The following is a 23,525-nucleotide window of genomic DNA, read 5'->3' on the forward strand; positions in this document are numbered from 1 at the left end:
TCTGTCCTTCCTGCTCAAGGCATCGGCTACCACATTTGCCTTCCCCGGGTGGTAACGAATCTCAAAGTCGTAATCATTCAATAATTCAATCCACCTACGCTGCCTCATATTCAGTTGTTTCTGATTAATTATGTTTTGAAGACTTTTGTGGTCGGTATATATAATACTTTTGACCCCATATAAGTAGTGCCTCCAAGTCTTTAATGCAAAAACAACCGCGCCTAATTCCAAATCATGCGTCGTATAATTTTGTTCGTGAATCTTCAATTGTCTAGACGCATAAGCAATCACCTTCGTTCGTTGCATTAATACACAACCGAGACCTTGCTTTGATGCGTCACAATAAATCACAAAATCATCATTCCCTTCAGGCAATGACAATATAGGTGCCGTAGTTAGCTTTTTCTTCAATAACTGAAACGCTTTCTCTTGTTCATCATTCCATTCAAATTTCTTCCCTTTATGCGTTAATGCAGTCAAGGGTTTTGCTATTCTGGAAAAGTCTTGGATGAACCTTCTGTAGTAACCAGCTAGTCCTAAAAACTGGCGTATGTGTTTCGGAGTTTTCGGGGTTTCCCACTTTTCAACAGTTTCTATCTTTGCCGGATCCACCTTAATACCTTCTTTGTTCACTATGTGACCGAGGAATTGAACTTCTTCCAACCAAAATGCACACTTTGAAAACTTAGCGTACAATTCTTCCTTCCTCAATACTTCTAACACCTTTCTCAAATGTTCACCGTGTTCTTGGTCATTCTTTGAGTAAATAAGTATGTCATCAATGAAAACAATGACAAACTTGTCAAGGTATGGTCCACACACTCGGTTCATAAGGTCCATGAACACAGCTGGTGCATTAGTTAAACCAAACGGCATGACCATAAACTCGTAATGACCGTAACGTGTTCTGAAAGCAGTCTTTGGAATATCATCTTCTTTCACCCGCATTTGATGATACCCGGAACGTAAGTCAATCTTTGAATAAACAGACGAGCCTTGTAGTTGATCAAATAAGTCATCGATTCTCGGTAGTGGGTAGAGGTTCTTGATGGTAAGTTTGTTCAACTCTCGGTAGTCGATACACAACCTGAATGTACCATCTTTCTTCTTGACAAACAAAACAGGAGCTCCCCACGGTGATGTGCTTGGTCGAATGAAACCACGCTCTAAAAGTTCTTGTAATTGGCTTTGTAGTTCTTTCATCTCGCTGGGTGCGAGTCTGTAAGGAGCACGAGCTATTGGTGCAGCTCCTGGTACAAGATCTATTTGAAATTCAACGGATCGATGTGGGGGTAATCCCGGTAATTCTTTCGGAAATACATCAGGAAATTCTTTTGCGACGGGAACATCATTGATGCTCTTTTCTTCAGTTTGTACTTTCTCGACGTGTGCTAGAACAGCATAGCAACCTTTTCTTATTAGTTTTTGTGCCTTCAAATTACTAATAAGATGTAGCTTCGTGTTGCCCTTTTCTCCGTACACCATTAAGGGTTTTCCTTTTTCTCGTATAATGCGAATTGCATTTTTGTAACAAACGATCTCCGCTTTCACTTCTTTCAACCAGTCCATACCGATTATCACATCAAAACTCCCTAACTCTACTGGTATCAAATCAATCTTAAATGTTTCGCTAACCAGTTTAATTTCTCGATTTCGACATATATTATCTGCTGAAATTAATTTACCATTTGCTAATTCGAGTAAAAATTTACTATCCAAAGGCGTCAATGGACAACTTAATTTAGCACAAAAATCTCTACTCATATAGCTTCTATCCGCACCCGAATCAAATAAAACGTAAGCAGATTTATTGTCAATAAGAAACGTACCCGTAACAAGCTCCGGGTCTTCCTGTGCCTCTGCCGCATTAATATTGAAAACTCTTCCGCGGCCTTGTCCATTCGTGTTCTCCTGGTTCGGGCAATTTCTAATAATGTGGCCCGGTTTTCCACATTTATAACAAACTACATTGGCATAACTTGCTCCGACACTACTTGCTCTGCCATTACTCGTTCCGACACCATTTGTTCCTTTCGTTCTATTAACCCCTGGTCCGTAGACCTCACACTTCACCGCGCTATGACCATTTCTTTTACACTTGTTGCAAAATTTGGTGCAGAACCCCGAGTGATTCTTTTCACACCTTTGGCATAGCTGCTTCTGATTGTTATTGTTGTTGCGGTTATTATTGTTGTTGGGATGATTGTTGTAGTTGCTGTTGTTGTTGTTGTTGTTGTTGTTGGGCCGTTTGTTGTAGTTGCGATTGATGTTGCGATTGTTGGGATAATTGTTGCGATTATTGTTGTAATTGCTGTTGTTGTTGTATTGGTGATTCTTATCACCGTTTTCCTCCCACTTTCTTTTGACTTGCTTCACATTGGCCTCTTCAGCAGTCTGTTCTTTAATTCTTTCTTCAATCTGGTTCACTAGTTTGTGAGCCATTCTACATGCCTGTTGTATGGAGGCGGGCTCGTGTGAACTTATATCTTCTTGGATTCTTTCCGGTAATCCTTTCACAAACGCGTCGATCTTCTCTTCCTCATCTTCGAATGCTCCCGGACACAATAGGCACAATTCTGTGAATCGTCTTTCGTACGTGGTAATATCAAATCCTTGGGTTCGTAACCCTCTAAGTTCTGTCTTGAGCTTATTGACCTCGGTTCTGGGACGGTACTTCTCGTTCATCAAGTGCTTGAATGCTGACCACGGTAGTGCGTACGCATCGTCTTGTCCCACTTGCTCTAGATAGGTATTCCACCATGTTAACGCAGAACCTGTGAAGGTATGCGTAGCGTACTTCACTTTGTCCTCTTCAGTGCACTTACTTATGGCAAACACCGATTCGACCTTCTCGGTCCACCGTTTCAATCCGATCGGTCCTTCGGTTCCATCAAATTCCAAAGGTTTGCAGGCAGTGAATTCTTTGTAGGTGCATCCTACACGATTTCCTGTACTGCTAGATCCAAGGTTATTGTTGGTATGTAGCGCAGCCTGTACTGCGGCTATGTTTGAAGCTAGAAAAGTACGGAATTCCTCTTCATTCATATTCACGGTGTGTCGAGTAGTCGGTGCCATTTCCTTCAAAATAGTCAAATGGAACAAGTTAATCATACAGAATATTAAGAGTAGTTAATAGTATTTCGTAGCATAATATGAACTCATTTATAAAAGCTTTTTCTTCATATTAGCGTTTTATAAGTTTAAATTCGGGTAGTACCTACCCGTTAAGTTCATACTTAGTAGCTAATATACAATTCAACTACTACAATTCTATATGAAAAACTGATTATAATAATATTTCGCGTTCAAACTTTTATACAATATTTTACAAACTTACAATACCGCTTATTTTACATAAAACATGAAATATAGCACACAATAACTTTGATACAAGATAGTTGTGAAGATAATTCTAGCTAGTACACAAGTCGTTCAGCAAAGGCAATAAAGACACGTAATTCATACGTCCAGAAACAAGTCATGCATTCTGGTTTTACTAGGACTACTTCCCATCCTTGGTCTTGTGCAACATAACCGTTATGGCCGTTGATAAGACAGCGTGTTGTAACGTCGTCAAAGGGACGAGGGTTACGTAATGTCCAACAGTCCCGTAATAATCTAAAAACCTCATTTCTTACCCCAATTACCGACTCCGTCACTTGTGGAAACGTTTTGTTTAATAGTTGTAGCCCGATGTTCTTGTTCTCACTTTGGTGAGAAGCGAACATTACTAATCCGTAAGCATAACATGCTTCTTTATGTTGCATGTTAGCCGCTTTTTCTAAATCACGAAGTCCAATATTCGGATATATTGAGTCAAAATAATTTCTTAACCCGTTGCGTAAAATAGCATTTGGGTTCCCCGCAATATATGCGTCAAAGTAAACACATCGTAACTTATGGGTTTCCCAATGTGATATCCCCCATCTTTCAAACGAAAGTCTCTTATAAACCAAGACATTCTTGGAACGTTCTTCGAATGTCTTACAAACTGATCTTGCCTTAAATAGTTGTGCCGAAGAATTCTGGCCGACTCTAGACAAGATTTCATCAATCATTTCTCCGGGTAGGTCTCTTAAAATATTGGGTTGTCTATCCATTTTGTGTTTTTAAACTGTAAAATAGACAAGAGTTAGATTCATAAAAAATTACTTATTAATACAAGCAATTTTTACACATATCATAAAGCATAAGAACACTATATTACATATATTACACCACACGAATACAACTATCTTATTCCGACTCGCTCGTTTCTTCTTCTTCGGTTTTGGTTCGTTTTGCCAAGTTTCTAGGGATATATGATGTTCCCCTAATACGAGCCATCGTTGTCCACATTGGTTTAGAAAAACCTGGTGGTTTAGAGGTTCCCGGGTCATTGTTACAACTTAAGGACTTCGGGGTTTGACGATACATATAAAGTTCATCGGGGTTGGAATTAGATTTCTCTATTTTTATGCCCTTTCCCTTATTATTTTCTTTTGCCTTTTTAAATTCAGTTGGGGTAATTTCTATAACATCATCGGAATTCTCGTCGGAATCCGATTCATCGGAGAATTGGTAATCCTCCCAATATTTTGCTTCCTTGGCGGAAACACCATTGACCATAATTAACTTTGGTCGGTTGGTTGAGGATTTTCTTTTACTTAACCGTTTTATTATTTCCCCCACCGGTTCTATTTCTTTATCCGGTTCCGATTCTTCTTCCGGTTCCGATTCTTCTTCCGGTTCTGACTCTTCTTCCGGTTCCTCTTCGGGAACTTGTGAATCAGTCCACAAATCATTCCAATTTACATTTGACTCTTCATTATTATTAGGTGAGTCAATGGGACTTGTTCTAGAGGTAGACATCTATCACATAATATCAAACACGTTAAGAGATTAATATATCACATAATATTCATATGTTAAAAATATATAGTTTTCAACAAAAATGTTAAGCAATCATTTTTAAAGAAAACACGGTCGAAGTCCAGACTCACTAATGCATCCTAACAAACTCGATAAGACACACTAATGCAAATTTTCTGGTTCTCTAAGACCAACGCTCGGATACCAACTGAAATGTCCCGTTCTTATTGATTAAAAACGTTCCATATTAATTGATTTCGTTGCGAGGTTTTGACCTCTATATGAGACGTTTTTCAAAGACTGCATTCATTTTTAAAACAAACCATAACCTTTATTTCATAGATAAAGGTTTTAAAAAACTTTACGTAGATTATCAAATAATGATAATCTAAAATATCCTGTTTACACACGACCATTACATAATGGTTTACAATACAAATATGTTACAACAAAATAAGTTTCTTGAATGCAGTTTTTACACAATATCATACAAGCATGGACTCCAAATCTCGTCCTTATTTAACTATGCGACAGCGGAAGCTCTTAATAATCACCTGAGAATAAACATGCTTTAAAACGTCAACAAAAATGTTGGTGAGTTATAGGTTTAACCTATATATATCAAATCATAATAATAGACCACAAGATTTCATATTTCAATACACATCCCATACATAGAGATAAAAATCATTCATATGGTGAACACCTGGTAACCGACATTAACAAGATGCATATATAAGAATATCCCCATCATTCCGGGACACCCTTCGGATATGATATAAATTTCGAAGTACTAAAGCATCCGGTACTTTGGATGGGGCTTGTTGGGCCCGATAGATCTATCTTTAGGATTCGCGTCAATTAGGGTGTCTGTTCCCTAATTCTTAGATTACCAGACTTAATAAAAAGGGGCATATTCGATTTCGATAATTCAACCATAGAATGTAGTTTCACGTACTTGTGTCTATTTTGTAAATCATTTATAAAACCTGCATGTATTCTCATCCCAAAAATATTAGATTTTAAAAGTGGGACTATAACTCACTTTCACAGATTTTTACTTCGTCGGGAAGTAAGACTTGGCCACTGGTTGATTCACGAACCTATAACAATATATACATATATATCAAAGTATGTTCAAAATATATTTACAACACTTTTAATATATTTTGATGTTTTAAGTTTATTAAGTCAGCTGTCCTCGTTAGTAACCTACAACTAGTTGTCCACAGTTAGATGTACAGAAATAAATCGATAAATATTATCTTGAATCAATCCACGACCCAGTGTATACGTATCTCAGTATTGATCACAACTCAAACTATATATATTTTGGAATCAACCTCAACCCTGTATAGCTAACTCCAACATTCACATATAGAGTGTCTATGGTTGTTCCGAAATATATATAGATGTGTCGACATGATAGGTCGAAACATTGTATACGTGTCTATGGTATCTCAAGATTACATAATATACAATACAAGTTGATTAAGTTATGGTTGGAATAGATTTGTTACCAATTTTCACGTAGCTAAAATGAGAAAAATTATCCAATCTTGTTTTACCCATAACTTCTTCATTTTAAATCCGTTTTGAGTGAATCAAATTGCTATGGTTTCATATTAAACTCTATTTTATGAATCTAAAAAGAAAAAGTATAGGTTTATAGTCGGAAAAATAAGTTACAAGTCGTTTTTGTGAAGGTAGTCATTTCAGTCGAAAGAACGACGTCTAGATGACCATTTTAGAAAACATACTTCCACTTTGAGTTTAACCATAATTTTTGGATATAGTTTCATGTTCATAATAAAAATAATTTTCTCAGAATAACAACTTTTAAATCAAAGTTTATCATAGTTTTTAATTAACTAACCCAAAACAGCCCGCGGTGTTACTACGACGGCGTAAATCCGGTTTTACGGTGTTTTTCGTGTTTCCAGGTTTTAAATCATTAAGTTAGCATATCATATAGATATAGAACATGTGTTTAGTTGATTTTAAAAGTCAAGTTAGAAGGATTAACTTTTGTTTGCGAACAAGTTTAGAATTAACTAAACTATGTTCTAGTGATTACAAGTTTAAACCTTCGAATAAGATAGCTTTATATGTATGAATCGAATGATGTTATGAACATCATTACTACCTTAAGTTCCTTGGATGAACCTACTGGAAAAGAGAAAAATGGATCTAGCTTCAATGGATCCTTGGATGGCTCAAAGTTCTTGAAGCAAAATCATGACACGAAAACAAGTTCAAGTAAGATCATCACTTGAAATAAGATTGTTATAGTTATAGAAATTGAACCAAAGTTTGAATATGATTATTACCTTGTATTAGAATGATAACCTACTGTAAGAAACAAAGATTTCTTGAGGTTGGATGATCACCTTACAAGATTGGAAGTGAGCTAGCAATCTTGAAAGTATTCTTGATTTTATGAAACTAGAACTTTTGAAATTTATGAAGAACACTTAGAACTTGAAGATAGAACTTGAGAGAGATCAATTAGATGAAGAAAATTGAAGAATGAAAGTGTTTGTAGGTGTTTTTGGTCGTTGGTGTATGGATTAGATATAAAGGATATGTAATTTTGTTTTCATGTAAATAAGTCATGAATGATTACTCATATTTTTGTAATTTTATGAGATATTTCATGCTAGTTGCCAAATGATGGTTCCCACATGTGTTAGGTGACTCACATGGGCTGCTAAGAGCTGATCATTGGAGTGTATATACCAATAGTACATACATCTAAAAGCTGTGTATTGTACGAGTACGAATACGGGTGCATACGAGTAGAATTGTTGATGAAACTGAACGAGGATGTAATTGTAAGCATTTTTGTTAAGTAGAAGTATTTTGATAAGTGTATTGAAGTCTTTCAAAAGTGTATAAATACATATTAAAACACTACATGTATATACATTTTAACTGAGTCGTTAAGTCATCGTTAGTCGTTACATGTAAATGTTGTTTTGAAACCTTTAGGTTAACGATCTTTTTAAATGTTGTTAACCCAATGTTTATAATATCAAAAGAGATTTTAAATTATTATATTATCATGATATTATGATGTACGAATATCTCTTAATATGATATATATACATTAAATGTCGTTACAACGATAATCGTTACACATATGTCTCGTTTCAAAATCATTAAGTTAGTAGTCTTGTTTTTACATATGTAGTTCATTGTTAATATACTTAATGATATGTTTACATATCATAATATCATGTTAACTATATATATAACCATATATATGTCATCATATAGTTTTTACAAGTTTTAACGTTCGTGAATCACCGGTCAACTTGGGTGGTCAATTGTCTATATGAAACCTATTTCAATTAATCAAGTCTTAACAAGTTTGATTGCTTAACATGTTGGAAACATTTAATCATGTAAATATCAATCTCAATTAATATATATAAACATGGAAAAGTTCGGGTCACTACACTGAGCTTCCTGGGAAACACGCAACTCGTTACGGGTGGGCTCTAAGGCTTCCTTTGCCGACGCCAGCTCCCTCTCAAGGCGAGTAACCGTCCCCAAAAATTCCACCACGTGACGGTTGTCATTCTCAAATATCACACAATGCTCATGAATGCAACGAGCATCACCCTCGCTCCGGTTTAGTTCATCCGCCGCAAGATGCTGAGCAAACACGGCAAACTTAGAACGCAAGCGCTGTGCCTGGGTGGCAGAAAGAGCAGCTAACGCCTCTTTCAGAGCCGGAAAAGTTATGAAGTCCAGATACTCCCTGTAAACTGGGTAGTCTGAAGCATCATAATGTAAAAGATCACGGAATGGCTCGACGTTACAGTCGGGCAGGACGTAAACATTCTGCCCAGCATTTGTTATAAGTCGGGGGAGAGCATTCGAGGCCTCCATGGCGGGTTCTTTTCTGGGACGGTGCCCTTGAACCGACTCCCTTTCAGTAACCGGTTCTCCCTCAGCCACCCGACTCTCCCCCACAACCGGCTCAAGTCTCTCCCGGGGAGCAGCTCCCTCTAACAACGGAACCATGGGAGCAGATGCCTGCGTCCCTATAGAAGTCGCGCCAGCATTACCTATGAAAAGATGAAATAAAGTGACGTAGTCAGTACAAGGTATTATTAGACAAACAAAAGTGAGCATGTGTCAAAGGCATACCTTCAGCTGCTGCAGACGGCTCAATTCGACGCCTGCTGTGACGGATCAACCCACCCTCTGAAGAACCGCCATTGGAAGACTCTAAGTCTTCAGGAGGCGGTGACCTATGACGGCTGGAAGACGCCGGGGCCATAACCTTAACCACCTTGTCGGCAAAAACCATGCCATCTAGACTCGTCGCCCTCAGAACCTCCGACACGGTTAACTCTGCACACAGTAGCAGAGACAGGGAGGGGACAGAGGGGTGCTCAGCCGCCCCCAATAGGCCAATTACAATGAAATATTAATAGCTCATATTTAATTATTTTAGCTAAACCTGCCTCAATGATTCATCTAACCCAATTGTTTGAGTTACCTATCTTCCAAAACCTAAATACGAAGTGATACTAACTGAAACATATTAGAACCATCCAAAGGTACCTGGCATCCTTGCAAGTGGTCTCATGTTCGAATCTTAGGGTGATCATGAAAGGGTTGAAAACAACCATGAAGTATTCCTGATGGGCTACGTACAGTAGAGTATGTGGTCGGATTAATCGCCCTCCCGGGTAACCCAAACATTAAAAACCTTGGAACTTTTATTAACTGAAACATATCGTACAAATTTACTTATCAGTTATTTAGATGAGCCATATCAGTTTTCATACTGCAAATTTTCTAATAGCATTTTTTTATTGTTTAATAGTTACTAAATTTTCGTACGTAGTTATCTATATATGTATTAAACAAATAGAATATGTTATACATAGAAAGTTGGTCTCTTTTAGTTTTACTTAATTTGCCTCTTTTAACTATCAAGTAAGCCTCCCCTAACGTCAAATCACGGCTTCGCCCCTGTCTGCACAGATTATAAAACGTCGTTCTATAAATCACGACTACATAAAAAAGAATAAAGAATATTACACGGATAAATACCTCTCCCGCCTCTGCGAGCAATAGGAATCCTATCAGAATGGGTCCAGTTGTTGCTAACATTGGCCATTACTAGCACTTGCTCATCATAAGACCGTTGAGGAATCATCAGGCCCCTCAACTGGTCAACCATCGCTTCGTCCAGCTCAGACAGCTGTCTCGACTGTTGTACAGTCACCGACCTAAACAGATAGGACTGGGCGTTCCTTAACAGAAAGTCGGAGCACTTAGCAAAAACGAATGATTGCACCCAGTTATCTGCAATCACCGGTGCCTCCCCAAGAAAATTGATCTCATCGGTAAAAGTGTACCATCCTCTGCGATAGTTAGATAGCCGAAAAATACTTCTGAAAATGTTCAAGCTTAGGACCATGCCTAAACAATTGAAATACATTTCAAAAAGCACAACCGCACGAACCCCATTCGGATGCAAACGTGCAACACTAAGTCGGTAGAAGTTTAGAACCTTCATGAAGAAGCGAGTAAATGGGTATATCAGATTTGAGACCTCAAAAGGTCTCAAATAGATAGCATAGTGATTTGGTAGGGGCCCACAAGCGCGCTGTTGTGACCTGGGTACACCAACCCCAAGCCTCGTAATTGAGGGAATATATAATAAATCCTATCAAGATAGGCTTGATCAACGTTGCTAGGCGTACGTAATACATCATGAAGAATATTAGCAGGTCTGGGATTCATATTGAACGAAGAAGGATATAAAGAAAGATTCAAATCAAAGAAGATATGAAAACTATTTCTCTATATTATGCAAAATGAAGACAATCGAAAGTAGAAAAACTTGAATGACGATAAGTTGTCGTTTATATTGGCAAAAATCCTATGCGGGTCCCACAAAACTCAAAAAGGTGCATCGAAACACGAGAAGCACTTTACTATGACTGAGACAGCATGCAATGTGCATTAATTGCATGTCAAATCACGCGCGTGGGTCATGTTACCTTAAGTTTGGCAACACAGCTGTTCCAGCCAACCTCACTAAACTGGGGGAACTTAATGATACGCATAATAATCCGTCTCAAAACGACACTAACAAGTAGTGCCCGGCTAGGATTTTACCCGACACGGTTCATTCAGGAAGAAGGGCTCCTTCCTGACATCATCCGACATCATCTCAGTAACTTGATCAGGAGATTACTTGTGAACATACCATGAGAGGGACCACGCCGGACGAACAACTAGTCATGAGAAACCCAGCCTGGATGGCATGCACGTTACCGGCATTATATAGCCAGTCATGGTGACTAGCACCGTGAAGAAACACTTGGAGTAAATAGAAAGCAAAACCTTCTCGGTTGAACTAAGTGCTTCATGACATCTTAGCCAGGACCAACATGCTGTCGGTACCGTCACTACTTCTCGGTCCAATATTCCAACCCGGTATAAAGTTACCTTCCCGGGACAAGCACTGTACCGGGATAGACACTTCATCCCGGAATGAGTACTCGATCCCAGAACAAACATATAAGTAAATTGCATGCCACATCAGCCCACGAATCTAGGAAAGTTTGTTAGGATCGGGTTGATTATTCTCATGAAAGGGACAGGTGCCACGTCACCCCTCGAGATTGGCAAAGTTTGTTACAACCATGAAAGGGACATGTGTCACGTCGCCATTCCTGCATAACATCTATAAATACACGAACAAGATCGTTTATTCAACAACACTGGATGCATTAATGTTACTCTGCCCAAAGTAATTACGATAGCATTTCTCCAGTCGTTAACACAATTTCGATCAATACTCCGGTCGTCATCGGAATTAATCCTCACTTTTAGATATTAACTTATTCGATTCCAATGGAATAAGGTTAATTTAATCAATTGTTTTACGCCCTTGGAATCCAGATTTCAAATCAGGCTTTACACAATTATTGGAGTTAAAACATTCGATCCACTCTTTTTTCCCCAATCAAGCACTCAAACCCGAAATCTATTAACTAGACGATTTTGGTTTGATCAAAGACAAAGGATAGAAGTACCAGTAGATTAAATGAGTTCCGAATATAAAAGTGACAACTTTGAACTCCAGACCGCTCAATCTTCGGCGTTCTTCTCCGGGTACTAGGTTTCCCGCACGGAGTCGAAGACCGTGAAAGTATGACTAATATTGTAGAAAGAGAGAGAGAGAGAGAGAGAGAGAGAGAGAGAGAGAGAGAGAGAGGTGAAATTAAGTGAGTGTAAAAGTGGATGACAAAATATCCTTAAATATACTTGAAAATTGTGTGCATACGGCTGGCAGGCCGTATGGGCTGGCAAGCCATTTTTCATGTCCGTTTGCTGAGGCTGTATGGCAGGCAGTTTTTCACACTGGCAGGCCTTATGGAAAGCCATATGCCCTGCCCTGGTCAGCTTGTTTTTACTGGATCATAAATTGATTTCCTTGGTCGTAACTTGGTTTCTCGTCTTTCACCGTTTTCACTCTAGAATATTCGTTTTAGCTCTGATTCTCTTGATTCTTTTTGCACCGTCTTCGTAATCACTTCATCTTCATTTTTAACCGATGAAGCGAGTATTTTGGCGATAAAGCTCAGAACTTTATTGTTTTTGGGCCTCAATACCGGGGTGAAAATGTGTATTTTTAGCCGATATCATTCATTTAACCTTGTTCTACTCATTTCATGAAGAGTTTGATTTTTCCTTTCAACAACCTCATTTGATTGAGGAGTGCGAGGAGCTGAGAAATTATGAGAAATTCCATGTAAATAACAAAGGACTCTAAATTGGGTATCATTATCAAATTCTCTTCCATGATCCGTTCGTATGGTGACAATTGTACACCTACGCAAGTTTTGTATTTTTGTCGCAAAAATTATGAATCTTTAAAATGCCTCATTTTTGTGTTTTAGAAAAAGTGTCCATCTATATCTAGAAAAATCATCAACGATTACCAAGGTGTAGAAATTCCCACCATAAATTTGAATGAACGATGGACCAAATAAATCCATATGTAGGAGTTCTAGATATCTTTTAGTTGAAATTAAGTTCTTAGGTCTATGACTAGCATGGACTTGTTTTTCTACTTTACATGCATCACAAAAATGACTTTCATATTTTAGCTTGGGTAAATCTCTAACCATTTCTTTAGAAGATATGTTGTGAATTAGTTTCATATTAGCATGCCCAAGTCTCCTATGCCACAAAGTGGTAGTGTCTTGAATGGAAGTAAGACAAATATCTAAATGTTTAAAGTCATCTAGTTTGCACGTGTAAAGCCCCTTTTTCCTAATTCCATTTATAACATTTTTACCATCTTTGGTTATATGTGATGATGATTTAGTGAATGTCATGTTGTAACCTTTATCACATATTTTACCAACACTTAGCAAGTTAAAACTTAGGTTCTTAATATGTAAGACATCCTCAAGAGTAATTTTATAGTTAGTGATGTTACCTTTATCGACGATTTTACCTCGTACCTCGCCACCAAAGATTACGTCACCACCGTTATGTTCTTTGTACTTTATGAAGAAGTCTTTGTACCCCATCATGTGCGTTGTACGTCCACTATCGATTATCCAATTTTCTTCTTGTACAATGCCATTTAGGCAACCCTTTATTTTTTTAATTAATATATTACGTACCCAATGTTTATTGGGTCCGGGATGATTAGCGTAAAAAATTCCTACTCTAACCCATCTTTTTACGATTTTAGCGTTGTAGTTTCCTTTGGTTTTGGTCCTTATTTAAAGGATTTCCTTCGTAGGATTTCTAGAGTGGTTAGTTTTACTTTCTAAGAAATTCTTCTTGAAGTGTTTAATTTCTTCTTTTTGAAATGGTTTAGATTTTGAAGATGGGCATGCGGTCGACTTCACTGCCTTGCCGTGCTTCAACTGCACGTCCTCTGTGACCTTTGGATTTCCTTGAGACTTAAGAAACTATTAGTAAATGTTAACCATTTTGTTTTGATGATGACACCAAGTTTTATGTGCTTAAACAATGTATAGAACAACACAAGTTCACAAGCCTACACAATCTCTAGCAAACAACCAATACACAAAACCGTTAAGTCAAAAGAGTCATTTGAAAAATACTGAAGGAGCACGACTGGGTCCACGCTCGATCGCAGGTCAGACCTTGGATGCCCTGTACCTTGGTTCTTCGAAAGACGGTACACGGTCGACTCCACGATCAGCCGTGGGTCGACCGCAGTTTCTCACTGTCCGAAATTTTGATCGAAAAATGTTTGACTACTTCGTGGCATGTATAATTTACAAAACTTATTTGAACATACTTAGAATAGTGATATGACTGAAACGGACGGTTTTATTTGTGCGGTGTCGTTTGGTCACAACACGTCAGAATCAGCCACCAAGAGGAGGGTACTATTTTAAATTTATATTTAGCGGGGCCACTCCTTGTTATGAGTAAGGGAATTATGACCTAGAGTCATATTTTTAAGATATCAGTAGAATCTAACCTATATTTAAAGCTTAAGATAGTTGTGAAGGAGTAGTGTTTACCTAATTTTGGGTATCTCTAGTTTATAAGACAGATAAAGTAAATGCAATAAAATTTGTAATTCAGATAAGGTTAAAATAAGTGCATACTATGATTTTATCAGTTATTCTGCCAAGATTATGGAATGCTGGCTCATTAATAGGTAGAGGCCTTGTATTCATTACACTGGTCCTCAACGCCCCTGTCGTAAGACATGTCACTCAGTAATGCGATAGGCTTGAAGATTCTGATTAGACAGCAATGTTGCTTACCCCCGACGCCCATGCAGTCTGACTATAGGCATACACGTTCAGACGGCTCATTCAATTGAGCGACTCGGTTGGGTGACGTATTAACATTCCACAAAGGTCTAAACTTTCTTAAGCATAATAGAATACAGGGTTTACCATATCCAAGAGACGTGATGTGTTTCAATGCTTTCATTAATGATTGGTTTTAAAAGGTAGTTAGGCCCTTAAAAAGAGTCCAACCATAAAGAACACCATGGCCAAGTCAGGTTGACTTCCATGAACACGTTCGGTTATCCTAACAGTCCAATCCTTTATGTGTTTAAACAAATAGTTCCTTAATTAACTAAGAATCCCTCAAGCAGGGTGTAATGCTTGAGACCGCGTTATGGTGCAGTGTACTAATCAACACTGGCCGTGTTCCATGGCCTTACTTAGCAGAGGTACAGCTTACAACAACCGTTGTGCTTCAGCTTGTACGTACGAAGTTTATATGCTTGGTGACTACACTAGCATGGTCTGAGACCGACAATGTACTAAGGGTCTAGTCATATGTTTCACTACAAAAGAGTCCTCAGTCGGAGTCCAAATCTTGATAGACGTACTACAACCGGTGTGCCTCAGTCTATCTTACGTAGTATCCGATAGACTTCTCTTACCAAGGGGTGACACAGATAGTGTACTCTGAATAGGGGTTCGCGACTTCCCAATAATAGAGCCAATAACTACGTTCTATTAGTTGGAAAAGTGATTGAGTTTAAAGCATAATCGAAAAGCATTTAACAACATATACAAATCATAACATTATTTCGCATTATAACTGGTTACATCATAGCATACACTAAAGATAACTACTCGATAATCATGGAAGCAACATCACAGAACATAATTATAAAAGACATTATATAAAGATAAAGGATATAAGTACCAGTAGATTAAACGAGTTCCGAATACAAAAGTGATAACTTCAAACTCCAGACCGCTCCTAATACAATCTACGATGTTCTTCTCCGGGTACTAGGTTTCCCGCACGGAGTCGAAGACCTTGAAAGTATGACTAATATTGTACAAGATATAGAAATAAGTGAATTAAAGTGTGTGTTGGAATGAATGACAAAGTCCCTTTAAATAAGTTTGAAATTTACCTGCAAACGGCTGGCAGGCCGTTTGCAGGAACCGCTTGCCAGGCCAACCCGTTTGCAGGGGCCGTTTAACTTAGGAGTGTGGCAGGCCATTTCCAAGCCAGGAAAGATGTTTGGCAAGCCGTTTGGCTTGCTTATTCTCTGGATCGTAACTTGATTTCTTGTCTTTCACCGTTTTTGCTCTCGAATCTTCGTTTTAGCTCCGATTCTTTTGATTCTTTTTGCACCATCTTCATAATTACTTGCTCTTCAATTCTAACCAACGAAGTGGGTAATTTGCTGATAAAGTTTGAATCTTTCTTGTTTTTGGGCCTTAATACCGGGGTAAAAATGTGATTTTTTAGCCGATATCAAATATCCCACACTTAGACTTTAAATGTCCTCAAGAAAACTCTCATTTTACCTTAAGAAATCTTTTCGAAGTTTCTTTTCTAATAGCCTAAGCGGTTTGCTTTTTATTATAAGAGCGAAAGATAAGGTTAGTCATCTATGTTATGATTGAAACTATCTCTGCAAGCATGCGAGGAGTTTACATGACTTAGGCTAGATTTCACGGGTCACTCAAATCACATAATTGTTTAAGGTTCCCTATAGATCTAAGAAATAAATTCACTCATAGCCAGTCATGCTGCACCCATCGTCATAGGCTTGATAAAGACTTAAATCCTTGCTACTAATGTGAGAATGCTAGTAACCATAGCTGCTAGGTCATTTCTCAATGATGGAAGGGAATTTTGGAATGGTAGTTAAGTTGTTTTTGAGTTGTGAGGAAAAAAAAGGGGAATAATGTCTTCATGCAGACTTTTATTCGGATAGATAGGAGTGCTGAAATTTTTGAGAATAACTTTTGAACTTTTTGTTCATTTGATAATCATTTTCGGTCAAGTTCTTCTTCGGTATTTCTCTTTATAAGTTCTGCTCCTTTTCTCATAACTTTAATATATATATATATATATATATATATATATATATATATATATATATATATATATATATATATATATATATATATTGGAGATTTTATCTCGAGAAACTTTTTGCCGGTAAACTTTTTCAAGACCTTTGCTATGATACTTGAGAGTTTTATAACATCGGGTTTTCGGAAGGAATCTCATTTTCTAGATTTTTCGAGTGATAGTGAAGATGATGTGAATGTGGTGGTGAAGTAGAAGTAGTGGAGGTGCGAAAGGTTTATTTTTAACAAATGGCTAGCTCTTCTGATTATAACTAGATCACGTTTCACTGCTTTGAAAATGTAGATCTAAAGCAAGTTCTGATTCTGAGCACAGACATCAGCACTCTCAACTATAAACAGTGAAGCATTAAAGATGAATGCTGGTCTTATTTGGGTGCCTTACCATAATCAATTTAGGTCGATAATGTCTTAATCATGCAATGCTCTCTTAGAGATTTGGTTCAATCTAACAAGATTTCCACCTTACTTAAGCCTTACTTTTATTTACAAACGTTTTAGGTTTTTAAAAATACTTTTTCGAAAAGGCTTTCTCTTGTTAAAAATTTTGAAATTTGGCTTAAGAACTTGGAATCTTCGTAATGGGTTATTTTAATACAGCATAAAAAGATTATACCAACATCTCACACATAGAGGAACATTGTCCTCAATGTTCCTAGTGTATCCCACACTTAGGAGTTTTAGTTGAAGAATTTGGAGTATTTGTCTAGTGTTTATTTGGGTTGGGATCCCACACTTAATGATAAGCTAGGATGTGGCATAATTTAAAGTTTGAGCTAGTAGTGGGAAGAAAGAAGTACCCCTAGCGGATGTTGCTTGTGATGATATTGGCTGGCTTTCAATCCTTGCGTCCTTTATTGATCGGCTCATTTGTCATCCTTTATTCTTCTATTCTACTTTATTGCACGGGTTGCCTCCCGAGAAGCGCTTTTGTTTAAGGTCGTTGGCTGGACCGTAGTGATTCTTAGAAAGTAAACATTCCTCGCTGATGGTTGTAATCTTGGTCTTCTCGAGGGAATGTGAGTCTTGGTTGGTAAATCCTGAGAAAGTGTTGGACCAATAGTGGGAGTAGATCCGGTACTTCTCTTGAAGATCTTCTGAAAGATAAGTAGTGTACAGTTTCGACTCGTGATAAATCTTAAAGTCCGATGAGAATAAGATCCACGGTTCTGCTGGTTGACCCATGAATGTCATTCATAGAGGCAGTGCTGGCGGTGATTATTTCTCTGATGGGATTCTCATTTCGGAGGTCTTCAAACAATGTTAGAAACTGTATCTTTAGTATCTCAAAATCTTCGGAATGGTGATCTCCATAGTAAGAGTCTGTAGCTTTGCACAGATTAGTCAAAAGGTGAAGCTGAAAAGAAGTGAACAGCAATCCTGACCCAAGCATCAACATCACTATTTTTGAGTATATCTCCCGACATCCGGATTTAAATGTGAAACTTGGATCCGTAGATTCGTGGACGTGCAATCTGCTTCGTAACGTAGGGGGAAATGTTGACTCGATCTGGTTCAAGATGAGAGAACGGATTGTTGCGCCTTACTTCCTCTATAACTGTGTCTCGTAACTCTTTGATAATCAGATCAGCATGGTGATCAATTGTTACGTAAATCACTAGCTTGTCTGGTGTGCTTTCGAAATAATCTCTTTACAAGAGAGCGAAAAACCTGTGAATATCCTCGATCATTTGCAAATCAAAGTGATAAGTCGGGTGTCCGGTGGAAAGATCCATGTGCTTTCGGATGAGAGTCAGTAGTGCTCGTTGGTTTGCTGAGAACGGAAGTGCAGATCCGGCTAAGGCGTTGTAAACCTTAGAGTAAATGATTTTCTGATCTCGACAAAATCTTGTCTTAAGAATAGTGCGAAACACTGAATTGTGCTCTCGTTGCCTTTCTTCTCGGTAGATATGATCGTGAAGAGTGTTGATAAAGTCTTGAATGCGTTCTTCTAGGATTTCCACATCATTGTCTTTTCTTTGGAGATAAAGGTTGTATTCTTCTTGGATAGCCATAATTCATTCCGTTAAGCATAGCGTGTAATCAATTGTTGATTTACGGATGGCTTCGAGAATATCTTTAAATTCATTGGTATAATTGATGAAGGTTATCATGTCTGCGTGTGTAGATATGATCGGAATTCGATCTGAAGAAGAGTCCGGCTCCCCTTGATCTGGTTCGGTTGGAGAGTGTGTGTTATCCAGAATGTCTTCATGTTGCTCTTCCTCATCATCATTGGTATAATGTTCTTCTGAGGATTTGTTTGATGAACGGGTTTCTTCAGTATTCTGGTTCTCCTCTTTGGTACTTGCAGGGTCAATTTCTATATCTTTAACCTCAACTTTTTTAGTCTTTTTCTTGAAACGAATGATTAAACTGTGATCTTCCGTCTCAAGCCTCATTAATTCTTCATGATGCTTAATGCTTAGAGAGGGTATTATCGCAGTTTCTTTTACATCTTCCATTTCCTCTTCCTCTTTAGATTCCTCCTCTTCCTCTATTTCTTCGCTGGGATCCTCTTCTTCCATTTCCGGGTCATCTACAGACTATGATTCGGCATCCATCTCGATATCATCAGCTGGTGGTGAAGACTCATCATCGGAAGTGATCCATCTGGTGGAAATAGCAAACATCCCTGCCTACCAGAAACATCGGTAGGTTGGTCAATTTTGAAGGTAACGCTCTCCCCATGTGATCGCAAGATCAAGATTTGATTGTACACATCAATGACAGTCCTAGCCGTATTCATGAAAGGTCTTCCTAACACTACTGGTGTGTGTAGGTCTTCCTTAATGTCCATTACTATGAAATTCATAGGATACAAGAATTTGTCGACTTTCACCAAAACGTTCTCCACTATGCCCTTAGGATATCGATTTGTGTGATCGGAAAGTTGGATTGTCATTTTAGTTGGTGACGGGTCTCCTAACTCTAATCTCTTGTAAAGAGAGTAGGGAATTACGTTGATACTTGCTCCTAAATCTACTAGCGCATGAATGGTTCTAGATTGGTAGATCGAACACGGTAAAATGAATCGGCCCGAGTCTCCTAACTTTGGCGGTAGAGATTTTCTGAGTAACGTTGAGCATTCTTCACTCAGTGGAATTTTGTTATTATCCGGTATCCTCTCCTTTGTAGAGATAAGCCTTCGGATGTATCTCTTCTGGTTGGGAACTTTAGACATGGTGTCCAGGAATCTTCTATCAAGTTTGAAGGAATCAAGCTTGGATGGTTCCTCCTATAGCCTTCCAGGATAGGGTACACGAACTGGAGTTGCAGGGGGCAGCTTCTGAGTATATGTTGATTTGTTCTTGAGCCTAGCTAACCTTCTCCGTGGTTCTTCTTCTGGGATTACAGAATCCATTTGCTTAGCTTCCTCTATGTGGGGATTTTGGATAGTATTACTGGGTAACCTTCCTTGTAGTTGGGTTTCAATGTGTTGTGATAACTGTCCGAGCTACATCTCTAGAATTTTGAGCAGATCCAATTGATTTCTCATTAGTATCTCGGTCCGATCTTTACTGGATGCAGTTCTCAGATTTAGCTATTGTTGTCCTTGAATGAATTGAGTCAACTGATTATCAGCTCCGAGAGCGGGGTTGGTTACTTTTGTAATTTGGGTGGTTGGGGAATTTTCCTCGACTGGTGGACCAGTGAGTGGAAGTGGTTGATTGTTGGTCAATTAAGATTGTTGGGCTGGATAAGGTGGGTAGCGATAGCGAAAAGGCTGGTTGTTTCATTGAAATCGATTAACCCTAGGTTGTGGATTGAATTCGGGATTTGGTTGACGAGTTGGGTAGTAAATGTAACAAACTGAACCATCAGGTTTTTCATACTCAACTTTATATTCTTCATTGAGTTGTGGGTTGGTATAATTAACACAGGCCTGAGCCTGGTTGACCTGCTTCTGCTGCGTCTTCAATTCTCCGAGTTGTTTAGCTAGAGATTCCATCTTACCCGTAAGGGATTTGATGGCCTCTATTTGATAGTTAAGTGCAGAGAGTGGGGCAGATGATGAAGTTGTTTCACCACTGTTCCAGTCATGATGTTACATTGTCATGTTCTCGAGCAATTCCCATGCTTCGTCTGCGGTTTGGTTCATCAATTTCCTTGAGCTGCTGCATCGATCGTCGTCCTATGATTTACCGTAAGACCATTGTAGAAGGTACATATTTGAGCTGACCGTTCTAGCTGGTGATTAGGGCACTTCTTCAGCAGGGTTTTGAATCGCTCTCATGCAGTGTAAAGAGATTCATCATAACTTTGTTTGAAGTTAATGATGTCATTCTTTAGTTTGGTTTGTTTAGAAGGAGGGAAATATTTGGTTAGGAATTTAGTAGCCATCTCCGTCCATGACATGATGGAATCTTTTTCCAGTTCTTCGAACCATGTTTGAGCATGATGAGTGAGAGAATAGGGAAACAAGTATAGCCGGACGATATCTTGTCCTATCCCTGGCTGTTTGTAGGAGTTCGAAAGAGATATGAATTTATCAAGGTGAGAATTAGGATCGTCATTCGGTAATCCATGAAACTGGCAGCTATTTTGGATGAGCTGGATGATGTGATGTTTTAACTCGAACGAGTGTCCTTGGATCTCTCGAAATCTAATTGTTCCTCCTCGACCTTCAATCGAGGGTTTGGTATTTTCTGCTAAAGTAACGCGTAACACCATTTGATTTCTGATTCGTGTTTCCTTGTGTGCTTTAGAGATTATTGTGTCTGGATCAGGTATGAATAACAACAGCCCTAGTCTAAATCGGGTTTGGGTCATGCACTGGGTATGCCTTTTTGTTTTTTATTTTAAGCAGATGAACTAAATTTCTAAGATAATCCTAAAGCAATCTAAGGTAATCTTAATCTAAGGTAGTCTAATTTAAAGTAATCTAATTTAGTCTAAGATAAGCTAACTATCCTAAGGTTGAATATGTTTTTGGTTCTGGCTACTGATTCCTTGGTATTTCGATAACAGTGCTTCGCACGAACTATTTAACAAACCACGTGGCCAGGCCGATTACGGAGAGGCAGGATCCTTTTGGTTCCAGTATAATTGGAGACTATTCGGAAAATCCAACAACCAAGTCCGTGTATAATTGTCTTTCTTAGACACCACTAAATACTTGTGAATAAGTTTGATAGAGAGTAGTATTATCTGATACGAGTTCCCTGGCAGCGGCGCCAAAAACTATACTTCCCCTTAATATGGCCGAAACAGACGGTTTTATTTGTGCGGTGTCATTACGTCGCAACATGTCAGAATCAGCCACCAAGAGGAGGGTACTGTTTTTAAATTTATATTTAGCGGGGCCTAAATCGTACTACTCCTTATTATGAGTAAGGGAAGTATGACCTAGAGTCGTATTTTTAAGATATAAGTAGAATCGAACCTATATTTAAAGCTTAAGATAGTTATGAAGGAGTATTGGTTACCTAATTTTGGATTTTTCTAGTTTATAAGACAGATAAAGTAAATGCAATAAAATTCGTAATTCATATAAGGTTAAAACAAGTGTATACTATGATTTTATCTGTTATTCTGCCGAGATTATGGAATGCTGGCTCATGAATAGGTAGAGGCCTTGTATTCATTACACTGGTCCTAAACGCCCCTGTCGTAAGACATGTCACTGGGTAATGCGATAGGCTTCATTGTCCTTATGAAAGTTTAGACCTTTGTGGAATGTTAATACGTCACCCAACCGAGCCGCTCAATTGGATGAGCTGTTTGAACGTGTATGCCTGTAGTCAGACTGCACGGGCGTTGGGGGTAAGGGACTTTGCTGTCTATTCAGAATTATCAAGTCTAACGCATTATCTAGTGACATGTCTTATGAAAGGGGCGTTAGGACCAGTGTAGTGAATACAAGGTCACTACCTATTCATGAGCCAGCATTCAATAATCTCGGCAAAGTAACTAACAAAATCATAGTATGCACTTGTTTTAACCTTATCAGAATTACAAATTTTATCGCATTTACTTTATCTTATAAACTAGAAAAGCCAAAATTAGGTAATATACCATTACTCCTTCACTTTTGGATTATCTTAAGTTATAGCTATAGGTTCGATTCTACTGATATCTTAAAAATTTGACCCTAGGTCATACTTCCCGTACTCACATAATAAGGAGTAGTACGATTTAGGCCCCGCTAAAAATAAATTTAAAACTATGCTTCCTCTCCTGATAGCTGATTATGACACCTTGCGACCTAACGACACCGCATAAATAAAACCGTCCGTCTCGGCCATATCTAGGGAGGAGTAAGTTTTTGGCGCTGCTACCGGGGAACTGGTATCAGATAATACTGCTTCTATCAAACCTACTTGCAAGCATTTAGTGGTGTCAAAGAAAGACAATTATACACGGACCTGGTTGTTGGATTTCCTGAAGAGTCTCCAATTATATTGGAACCAAAAGGATCCTGCCTCTTCGTAGTCGATCTGGCCACTTGGTTTGTTGAATAGTTCGTGCGAAGCTCTGTTATCGAAATGCCAGGGAATCAGTAGCAAGAACCAAAAACATAACTAAACTTAGGATAATTACCTTAGATTACCATAGATTACCTTAGTTTACCTTAGACTACCTTAGATTAAGATCGCTTTAGTTTACTTTAGACTAAATTAGAAACTTAGCTTATCTACCTAAAATTTAAAACAAAAAGGGTATGGTCAGTGTATGATCCAAACCTGATCTAGACCAGGGTCGTTGTTATTCGTACGTGATCCAGGCGCAATAATCTCTAAAGTACGCAAAGAAGAACGAATAAGAAATCGAATGGCGTTA

This window comes from Rutidosis leptorrhynchoides, chromosome 1, assembly GCF_046630445.1.
Source record: "Rutidosis leptorrhynchoides isolate AG116_Rl617_1_P2 chromosome 1, CSIRO_AGI_Rlap_v1, whole genome shotgun sequence".
NCBI lineage: Eukaryota > Viridiplantae > Streptophyta > Magnoliopsida > Asterales > Asteraceae > Rutidosis > Rutidosis leptorrhynchoides.